The sequence below is a fragment of the Natator depressus genome, chromosome 1, assembly GCF_965152275.1.
Source record: "Natator depressus isolate rNatDep1 chromosome 1, rNatDep2.hap1, whole genome shotgun sequence".
Lineage (NCBI taxonomy): Eukaryota > Metazoa > Chordata > Testudines > Cheloniidae > Natator > Natator depressus.
Window position 1 is genome coordinate 112,093,060 of NC_134234.1, and position 10,496 is coordinate 112,103,555.

At 42.5% G+C, this 10,496-nt stretch overlaps 1 pseudogene; it reads right to left on the minus strand.

Moving 5' to 3' along the window:
• Positions 1 to 4,527: 4,527 nt before the first annotated feature.
• On the minus strand, positions 4,528 to 9,921 carry LOC141979799 (sulfotransferase 1C1-like; annotated as a pseudogene).
• Between the last annotated feature and the right edge of the window lie 575 nt (positions 9,922 to 10,496).

A 10,496-nucleotide genomic window follows, 5' to 3' on the forward strand; every position in this document is an offset into this window, starting at 1 on the left:
GGGGTGGCCCCATTTTCTATCCAACTCAGAGATGTGCCTCACAGGCATTATGTAGCCTTTAGTGTTGAAAGATTTTCCTCAATTACTGTTGTATATGTGCCCGTGTGGGTCACTTGTGTCCATGGAGAGTCCTGTTCCTGTCCTTTGACAGTGCTTACAGCTCTGTGAGGGGAAAGCCAAGGGGAAGGCAACTGAAAGTGGTTGTGGCCTGCTTATTGCCCAGGGCAATTGTCATGGAGCAAGACTTATTACATTTTTCAGTCTCTCTTGGGTTCCTGGAGACACCGAACAGGTCATGAGATGGGGATACATTTTTTTTAATGTAAGTAATTGATAGCCTTTGGTGAACATCCAACACATCATAGAAGAAGAAAACAATAGACATACAGTAGTTCAGCAGTGACTCTGCTTGCTGGATCTTTGGCAACCTCTACTGGCCCAAAAGAGAAACTGCACCAACAAGCATTTCTTGTACTTTTTCTGTTAACTTTCAGAGTAGCAGCCGTGTTAGTCTGTAGCTCACGAAAGCTTATGCTCAAATAAATTGGTTAGTCTCTAAGGTGCCACAAGTCCTCCTTTTCTTTCTGTTAACTGTTAGCCAAGACTACGGGCTGCTTGTCTATAATTAAAACGCTACAGCTGTAGTGCTTCAGTGAAGACATTACCTACGCTGATGGGAGAAGGGCTTCTCCCAATGGCATAGGTAATCCACCTCCCTGATGACTTGTCTACACGCACAGCGGTGCAGCTACTGTAGCACTAGTGAAGATGCTACCTATGCCGAAGGGAGAGCTTCTCCCATCAGCACAGTACTCCACCTCCCCAAGAAGTGGTAGCTACGTTGACAGGAGAAGCCCTCACCCCTGGGCAACATAGTTATACCAAGTTCATACCAATAAGCCAATAAGTTCATAGTTCATAGTGTAGACCATGTCCAAGAGGCATTAGGTAGGTCGATGGGAGAATTCTCCTGTCGACCTAGAGCTGTCTACACTGGGGGTTAGGTAAATTTAAATGTGTTTGTTCAGGGGTGTGGATTATTCACACACCTGAGCGATGGAGTTATACCGACCTAATTTCCTAGTACAGACCAGGCCTTAGCTAACATCTTTCTCCAAGTATCACACTATGTCCTATCTTCCCTCTCTGTCATTTGAAATTTAAGCTCTGTGTGGCAAGGGCTATTTTTGAGGTGAAGTGTCAAGCATAATGTTAGCACTTAATGACAAAACGGGATTGACAACAGCAACAACTTGTTTAGGTTTTTACTTAGAATTACGTCAGCTATAAATTGTGTTGCTTCATTTTCTACAAACCCTCCCTCCAAAAGAAAGAGAAAATGGCTACGGTATCGGTAATAGTACTATACCAACAACTAGCTTTAAGTGGACAATACTGGTGTGCTCCTGTTGCTACTAATGGCCTTATTAGATGGTTCATTTGATGGTTACCAATGAAAGGGTGAAGAAAAGGTGGAGGAGTAAGGAGACAACAGAGAGGAATGGCAAAAGCCCAGAGGTAGCAACATGACACATCTGAAGAACCCTTCAGATGGGGCAAAGTGCACAGACAAAGTGAGAGGAACAGGACAGCTACTCATGGGCCACAGTGGCAGAGAGGTATGAGAGCTGTGAGAGGGAAACATCAGTCCAGACACTCAGGCAGAGAGAAAGAGAGTAGTATTTTTATTCTGACCAGAGTGTAGATTTCTTTGCTTACTTGCTGATTTTCTTTACATATTGATTGTACTAAAGAAAACTAGCAAAAATATTAGGTGCGTTCAAGAGTTCTTTTTATTTTCCTCCCTCTATTTCCTAGTTTAAGAAAGCCATATCAAAGAATATAGTGACAATACTATGGAAATAATATAGTTCATTTGAATGCTGGCACAAAGAGAAGGTTCACTTTATCACCTTCAGCTTTTTATTACCAGTAGGAACGCCTGTGCAGCTTCATTTGTTCCTCTCTGTGTTAGGTTCCCACTGAGTGAAATAAACTAACACACCATACTACCTAAAATTAGACAACCAATCCAATAATGTTACTCTCTAGAGGCAGTGAGCTGATAAATATGTGCTCCATGTTTTGGAGTCTTTCTATAGTTAAGGGTGTAATCAACTTTCACTTGTAAATTTACTTTGGGCTTCTCTCAACTCTTTAGAAATGGTCTTTTTGTTTAAAATGTTGAATGTGTGGTTTGCAGCCAGAGGAGAAGGCTGTTGGCTAAATTGGAGGTGGTTCAAGCATTCTGTTTCTGAGATATGATGCTCTGAAAAAAATTGGTGCAAATTAAGTTTACAGAGACAAAGGATAGTTTAGTGATTTGGGCACTAGCCTGGGAGTTTGGAGACTGGAGTTTAATTCCCTACTCTGCCGTGGACAGATTGTGTGACTTAAACAAGTCTGTGCCTCAGTTCCCCACCCATAAAATGGAGGTAGTAGTACTGCCCTATCTCACCCTGGTGCTGTGAATATACATTGAAGACTGGGAGGTGCTCATATCTATGACTCCCATTACCATAGTAATATCTTCCTGTATGTCTACACTGCAGCTGGGAACAAGCCTCCCGGCCCAGGTAGCTAGACTTGCACCAGCATGCTAAAAATAGCTGTGTGGATGGTGTAGCACCAGCAGAGGCTTGAGCTAGTGAGCAGAGCTCAAGCGTGGTGGCTAGTCTGAGCCTTTTCTGGTGCTGCAATGTCCACACAGCTATTTTTAGTGTGCTAGAGTGAGTCTGTCTACATGCGCTGCAGGCCTTGCTCCCAGGTGCAGTGTAGACATACATTAAGTTCTGAAGGTTCTTTTTGTCATATAAAGTTCTTTATCAGATCTATTCCACAGGACTCTATAGGGCAGATGTTGAAGTGCTAGTTTTGGAGTTATGTGCCTCTGAAATAGAAACATCAGAGTGCTCTCATGGCCTGGCAGAATTTAGGAGGTTCCTCACATATGACAAGCCTTTGAACAGGATATGAATGACTTTGTGAAACCTATACACCTTGTGTCCATATACTCTCCCTGGTTCACTCACACAATTCATTTTGCACAAATGTATGCTTCGCACCCCCTACCCCATAGAAGTACCAGAGGCAGTGTAGTCTTGTGAAGCGAGGAGAGAATTGGGAACAAAATTGCTCTTGAGTTCTACTCCTATCTGTTCCCTACAATATGGTCTTCGTAGTACAGGTAAAAAGAAAAGGAGTACTTGTGGCACCTTAGAGACTAACCAATGAAGTGAGCTGTAGCTCACGAAAGCTCATGCTCAGATAAATTGGTTAGTCTCTAAGGTGCCACAAGTCCTCCTTTTCTTTTTGCGAATACAGACTAACACGGCTGTTACTCTGAAACCTGTCATAGTACAGGTACTTTTCAATTACATAATATCTTTCATTCAAAGCTCTCAAAGTGCTTTTACAACACAAATCATGCTTCACAACCACTTTGAGGGGTACATTTATTTCATTATCACCATTCTGTAAATAGGAAAATTGCGGCTCAGAAAGGTTATGTTTAATGACAAAATTGTCAAATGTGGGTGCCTAAAGTTCAGCATATCAGGCCCAGATCCTCAAAAGGTATTCAGGCCCCTAACGTCTGTTAAAAAAAATTAGTGGAAGTTATGAGCCTAAATACCTTCAAAGATCCAGGTCTAACTTCATATTTGGCACCTAGCTAAGCAGTCTGATTTTCAAAGGTGCTGAGACATCCCAGTATCCGACTGACTTCAAAGTATGGATTTAGGTGCCTAGCTTTAGTCACCAGCTGGTTTGTTTGAGGCCTGAGAACACGTCATTCCTAGAGGTGGAATGAGTATAGTTTTCTGATTCATAGTCCCATAAACTAATTTGTTAGACCAAACTGCCTCCTATGCATGTCATTTAGGGCTAGATCTCGTATAGCATGCAGTAAGTGTGGGGGGAGAGGAGGGATAAGTAACTTCAAATTCTTGCATGACACCATTTCACCATCTGCAAAGTGTGGCTAATAGTACTTACTTACCACACTAGTGGAATGTGAGGATGGATTAGTTTGTCCAGCACACTGAAAACATACAAACAATAACAGCATTTTGCACTTCAGTAGTGCCTTCTATCTCAGGGTCTTTACTTGCTGCTGGGAATGGTTTTGAAAATATTGGATATTACCATCTAAAGTTTACAAATGCAAAAAAAGCAAATGAACAAGACCCCACAACCCTGCTCTTCAGAAGAATTTTATGAACACCAAGAATAAAAGTTAGGGATGAGGGGATAAATTCCAACAGGGAAATCATCCCAGCCACCTCTTTAATTGGGGGGTGGGGTTTTGAGGGACTCCTGCAAATTCTCTACAGTACATTGCTGCTTGACTCTAGTTTAACTAAGATGTTTGTCTCAAAATTAGGTTTACACAGAGGAAGGTGGCTAGTCTGAAATCAGTGGTGTGGGAAACTAGGGCATTGTAATTTTAGATGCACAGGTATTTTGTGAGGCTTTTATAGGGAAAAGTGCTAGTACATTATAGAGAATAATCCCTATTGCCCCTTCTCAGAGCTCCATGCAGAAGGTCAGAGAGGTTCTAGCCATCTACTTCCTATAATCTTCATCAAATTTCTCATTCTGTGCCATTGTGAAGTGGTTCTTCCAGTCTCCAACAGTCCCTACAATACAGGAAAGCCAAAGAGATACTCAGTCACCATTAGGAAGAATTCTTCCACTTCATCCCAAGTCCTGAAATCCATTATCACTAACTCAAAAGATATTAACAGTTCAATGAAGGGCTAATTCAAAAACACAACAGAAAGGAAGATGAGGGAATACTAAAAATACAAAACAGCAGCACTGTAACAGGTTGACTCACTCCTTAAGGGCTGGGGCTGGCTCAGATCGTACTACAGAATGAGCCATAGCTGGGAGAGATCAGGGTGACTGTCCTATAAAGTGCAAAAGGAGGCTGCAATCAATGAGGAAGCTTAGGAAAATGAGAGACACCGTAGGGAGCATGAAGGACTTCTGCAGGGAAGACCTTGAGACTAAGGGAATTGGAAGCTTCTGTGGAGAAACCCAGACAGAATTTGGGCCTAGAAGTTCACAGGCCTGTAGGCCAGTGAGCTAAGCTCCAGCTAGAAAGAGCTGGGAGGATGGACAGAGAACAGACTAGGACAGAAGAGCTCTGACTGAGATAAGACACCAGAGCAAAGTATGGACTGTTGTGTGCGGATGGACTTTATTTTGGAACCCTGAGGATTGTTAAGAACTGTTTTTGTTATTAAGCCAGCCCCAGGTGTGTGTGGGGGGTGGGGGTGGGGGAAAGGTGTTTCTTATCCATATGAAAGCCTGTATACAGTTCTTAAGGGTCCTGCAAGAGGGAGATTAAAAGGGCAGGGCAGCTGCAAAGCATTCCCTTGCCACAAGAGGGCACTCTGTAAATGGCCACACTGCTACAAGCACCTTTTCTCATGAAGGGTGAGATTGAGTGGTCCATTACTGCAGGAGGCTGAAAAGTGTAGTTTGCCATGGGGCTGTCCTTCATTATTTCAAATGTTGTGTGGTGGATGATCTTATCTAGAACCTCATTTTCCAAATCCTTCTCCAGGAACTGTAACACCTTTTGGATTTCACGCTTTGGATCCTGTGGAAGGAGTGAAATTGGATAAGAAACCGACCCGGGAAGAGGAAACAAATCCGATAGGGAAAAGTTGTGACGAAGTTTTAAATGTTGGAATCATACCTATGACTGGTGTAGGGGTGGAATCAGATCAGCTGGAGACCCAGCTCTTGTTAACAGACCATTGCTGTGGGGAGCTCATACCTGCTGGAACCTTGAATGGCAATAACAGAGCACTATGAACCCTGACTCACCCCCTCACCTCCTTTAGGTCTTCATAGAAGAGGTAGAGAATACAGTGGTTCTCTTTTGCTTCCCACCATCCTTTTACGTGATCATACCAGCAACCCCAAAGCACTGAAAGAGAAGAGAGTAAGCAGTAGTCAGCAAGTAGCAATGTCTGATCTATTCAGATATCTTAGTTACTTATATAGCCCCCATAAGTGGAGTATCTGAGCACTTAATCTGTAGTGTATTTATCCTCACAATGCCCCAGAGAAATAAGGGTATTTTATAGATGGGGAGTTGGCGTAGGGGGTGTTCCTTTACATTGACAAGAGGAAAAAAAAAAACCCAGAAAACCAGCGGCATCTAATCTGAGTCTGGATCTACAGACTTGGGTTTGAGGCTCACATTACAGTGCTAAAAATAGCCATGTAGACGTTCCTGCTTGGGCTCTGAAACCCAGTGTGCACGTGTGGGGTGTAGACAAACCCTGAGGCACAGAGAGACTGAGGACTTCTCTACACAGCAAGTTACAGTACAGCAAGCCAGGGTGTCACACTACAGTGTGCCAGCTTGTCCCATGGTAATGTCCTTTGTGGGCACTGCTTGTAGCAAACTAGGCTTTAATCTGGGCGTGCTGTAGCAATGTCACATTTACATAGGTTGTTACTGTGTGACAAGTTGGTGTGGTGTAGATTCACACTTTGGCTTGCTGTGCAGTGACTTCATAGAATATCAGGGGTGGAAGGGACCTCAGGAGATCATCTTTTCCAACCCCCTGCTCAAAGCAGGACCAATCCCCAATTTTTGCCCCAGATCCCTAAATGGCCCCCTCAAGGATTGAATTCACAACCCTGGGTTTAGCAGGCCAATGCTCAAACCACTGAGCTATCCCTCCCCCCTTGGCCAAGGTTACACATTAAGTCTGCATTGGAAACATTTTCCAGAGCCCCAGACTATCCTTCCTCTCCAGCTGATTGCTGAGCAATATGCCTTTAACCTCCAAATATATGGAAAAAAATTAAACTTTAAAACAAGGAATTTTTGGTGTTAGGGACCATGGAGGAGAAGGGGAAGTCCTTGGAGTGAGAAAGTGGAGAAAGGAAGGGTTTCTTGGTAAAAGACACCAGGATGGAATAGAGTTCCTGTTTAAATGTTTGGAGTAGATTTCCCTACAGTACATTATCAGTGTTGGTTCAGAACAATGGATGGGGGCTTAATATAAATAGCATAAATTAAAAAAAAAAGGCACAGGATTTTGCACAATTGGTTCCATTCACCTTGTCCAGCCATGAATTTCTCCAGAAACTCCTCCCAGGTTCCTGGCTCAGGCATATTTTAATTCATTCTGTGAAAATAGGAGTATGACACCAGGTTGTCTTTTGCATTTCTTGCCACATAGATTATCTGGATTGGGTGTGGAAGCAAGTGAGAGAAAGAAATGAAATATGTATATTTAACGTTATAGATGTAGAAATGTACAGAGGGTTCTGAGTGTCCTGTTTTGTGATCATCTTTTGAGAGAACACACAAGTCATAAAAATTTTCTGCTTGGGAGCTGCTATTTCCTGAAACCAAATCTGTGATTGAATGAAGTTCCTCCACTTTCATACAGAAGCGATATATTACAGGGAAGATGGGCCTCTAGATTTTAGGAGGAGTCTGGAAACCAGCCTTCATCCTATTTAATTTGTTCATTTCCAAATAAAGTAGTCTTGAGCCCCACCCTCCCCTCATTACCTTACACTTTTGCTCCCAGAAGGATGAAGGCACCAGTTGTGCAGGGAGATGAGTTTTCAGTGTTTGTGGGGAGGACATTGCTTCAGCTAGTTCCAAGCCTGCAAAAAGTTTTGTAGTAATTCTCCAGTGTCCTTGTATCTATATTCCTTTTTGTCTTTGTCACCATCATGTGTGGGATTTTGACTCAGACTTTCCAGGGAAATGCCAGTTTGTATCAGTTTATACATATGCAACTCTCCCTCATTGCAACTCTCCATGGAAAACATGGTATAACAACTTGTATCAACAGTCAGTGTCCTTGAGACTTTGCCTGCATTCTTGAGGAGGAATGCTGAATGTTGATTCATATATAGATTCATTTTTTCTAGCTTTTTTGGGTTATGGTCTGAATCCATCTAGGGCAATGCTGAATATTGACTCATCTACTTGGATGGACCTTATCCCATTTCAGCACTCAGTGAATTTTCATTTTACTTTACTTGTAGAAGATTATTTCTTTTTAGGACAAGAGAGCCATAGATAGGGTGACCAGATTGTCAAAGTAAAAAAACTAGGACATCTGTCATGGAACAGGAGGCAGTGAGGGTTTTTTTTATTTAAATGAGGATTCAGGATGTGTGCATGAGACAGACAAGATGGAACAGGGAACCTTTTTTTTTTTTTTTTAAAAACTTCTCTCATCTAAGTAACTATGTTCTCCTGTCTCACTGTTCTGTCCCCTTTAAGAGTAAGATGAGTACGTTAGAGAAAGTATGGTGAAAGAAAACAGTATTTACCTTTACTATTTTCTTCCAGTCCCAACTCAATGACAGTATTTTTGATCTTATACCTCCAGAGTAGCATTTTTAACAAAAATTCTTCCATTTGTCTTGTCACTATACTCTCCTCCTCCTGGGTTTTCTGGTTTTAGATTAGTTTCGATACTTTTGTCATTGTCTCCCCCCCCACTGCCACTTCCTCTTGCTTGGTCCTTCCTCTTTTCTCTCCCCAAGAAACAGGCGCCCCTTTTGTCCCTCTATGACCTGACACAATCAGGTGTGGGGGAGGTGAGACATACAGCTGCTATCCACAGTCAGAGAGAATTTCTTTGACTATATGCTAGGTTGGGTTGGCTTGAGGACTCACACTCACTAGCAGGCCTCATTGAAGAGCTCCTGCTCATAGACCTGAATAATCATAATGATGTGTGTAGAAATCTCTCCAGATAGCATGACAAATGGAATGGAGATTTTCTTGGAAAACTGTCATCTACAATGGATACTCTTTTTTTTAGTGGATAAGATTTTCCATTATTTAGAAAGCAAAATTTTGATTTCATAACTCCCCTCCCCCCATACCCCAACCTCCTGCCTCAGCCTGGAGCCTCCTCCCGTACCCTAAACTCCTCATTTCTGGCCCCAGCCCAGAGTCTGCACCCCCGGCTGGAGCCCTCACCCCCTTCCACACCCCAACCCCCAATTTCGTGGGCATTCATGGTCCGCCATACAATTTCCATGTCCAGCCAGATGTGGCTCTTGGGTCAAAAAGTTTGCCCACACCTGCACTACAGTGATGCAAAGGGTTCTTCCATCGCTGTAGTTAATCCACCTCCCCAAGAGGCAGTAGCTAGGTCAAGGGAAGAATTCTTTGTTGACCTAGTGGTGTCAACACCAGGGGTTAGGATGGCAGAGCTACATCTCTGAAGGGTATCATGTTTAAACACCCCTGAGAGACATAGCTATGCCAATGTAAGTTTTCAGCATAGACCAGCCCTAACTGATAAACTTGCAGAAATCAGGAATGGTTCATACCCGAGTAACTAACAAAACAAAAGATCCCTCCCCACAAAACCCCCAAGCCCTAAATTCATAATAGTTCAACCAATTCCCTTTGGTTCATTGTAAATTGAATGATGAATTTAACCAGGGTTTTGTTAAATTAATACAAATTGTGTGTCACTGACTACACATTTACACAAACTGAACTAAAGATTTAATCATATGATATTAGACTATCTATTTGCATTTTGTAAGTGGTTGGTTATTTTTTTCTAAAAAGGAAGCTAGAAGTCACTGGTGCTCTGATGAAAGGCCTATGCTAGTGAGTACATACATCTCAAATCACAAGTCTTGATGAAAGTATTGCAAATCATGAGTTTCAGTACAGGCAGATAGTTCTGTCTCCACTTCCATTTCCACTCCCCTCTGTTCCCACACACCTGCTTTTGCATAGGTTGCGATCAGCAGATCATCAGGTCTGGCTCTGAAGTTCCAGATATGATCCCACCTGTCACACACTCTTTTTGGAAGGAGAACTCCACCCACTTCATCTGTTTCAGAGCGTGTTATGGAGCACTCTAGACTCAGATCTTTCATCTTATCCAGGACCATTGTGTACTGCATGGAGAAGAAGCAGGTTGCCAGTAAACAGGTCTGCTCTAAAGAAGTATATGAATTTACTATTCTAATCTCAGCCAGGGACTCAGTGCACTTAGTATGGTAAAAATGTCCACAATTCTCTGACTCAGTTGCTTAAAGTTAGACATGCCTAAATGTTGCTTTAGATACAGTAAACTGTAGCCTAATTTTCAAAGGTGCTAAGCACCTTGCAGCTCCCACTGGCTTCAATGACAGCATCTTTGAAAATCATGCCATTTACTTAGGTACCCATGTTTGAACATTTTAGCCTTTGCATACATTACTTAATGTAAATTAGTGACAGGCACAGGCAAATTACAAACTACGTAACAACTTGGAGCATGATCCTGAGAGGGTTTGAACACCCACAGTTTCCACTGAAGTCAACTGAAGACACCTCACAGGACCAGGTCCTTCTTTACTAAAGAAAACAAATGGCAAAAGCTTAGTAATGTCAGTGCTCCTACTCTTGCTACTGAAAACTAAACCCCATTGGTCCTTTGTAATTGTTCCAGTTCTGGACTTCTATCTTCTGGAATACTGTTGCA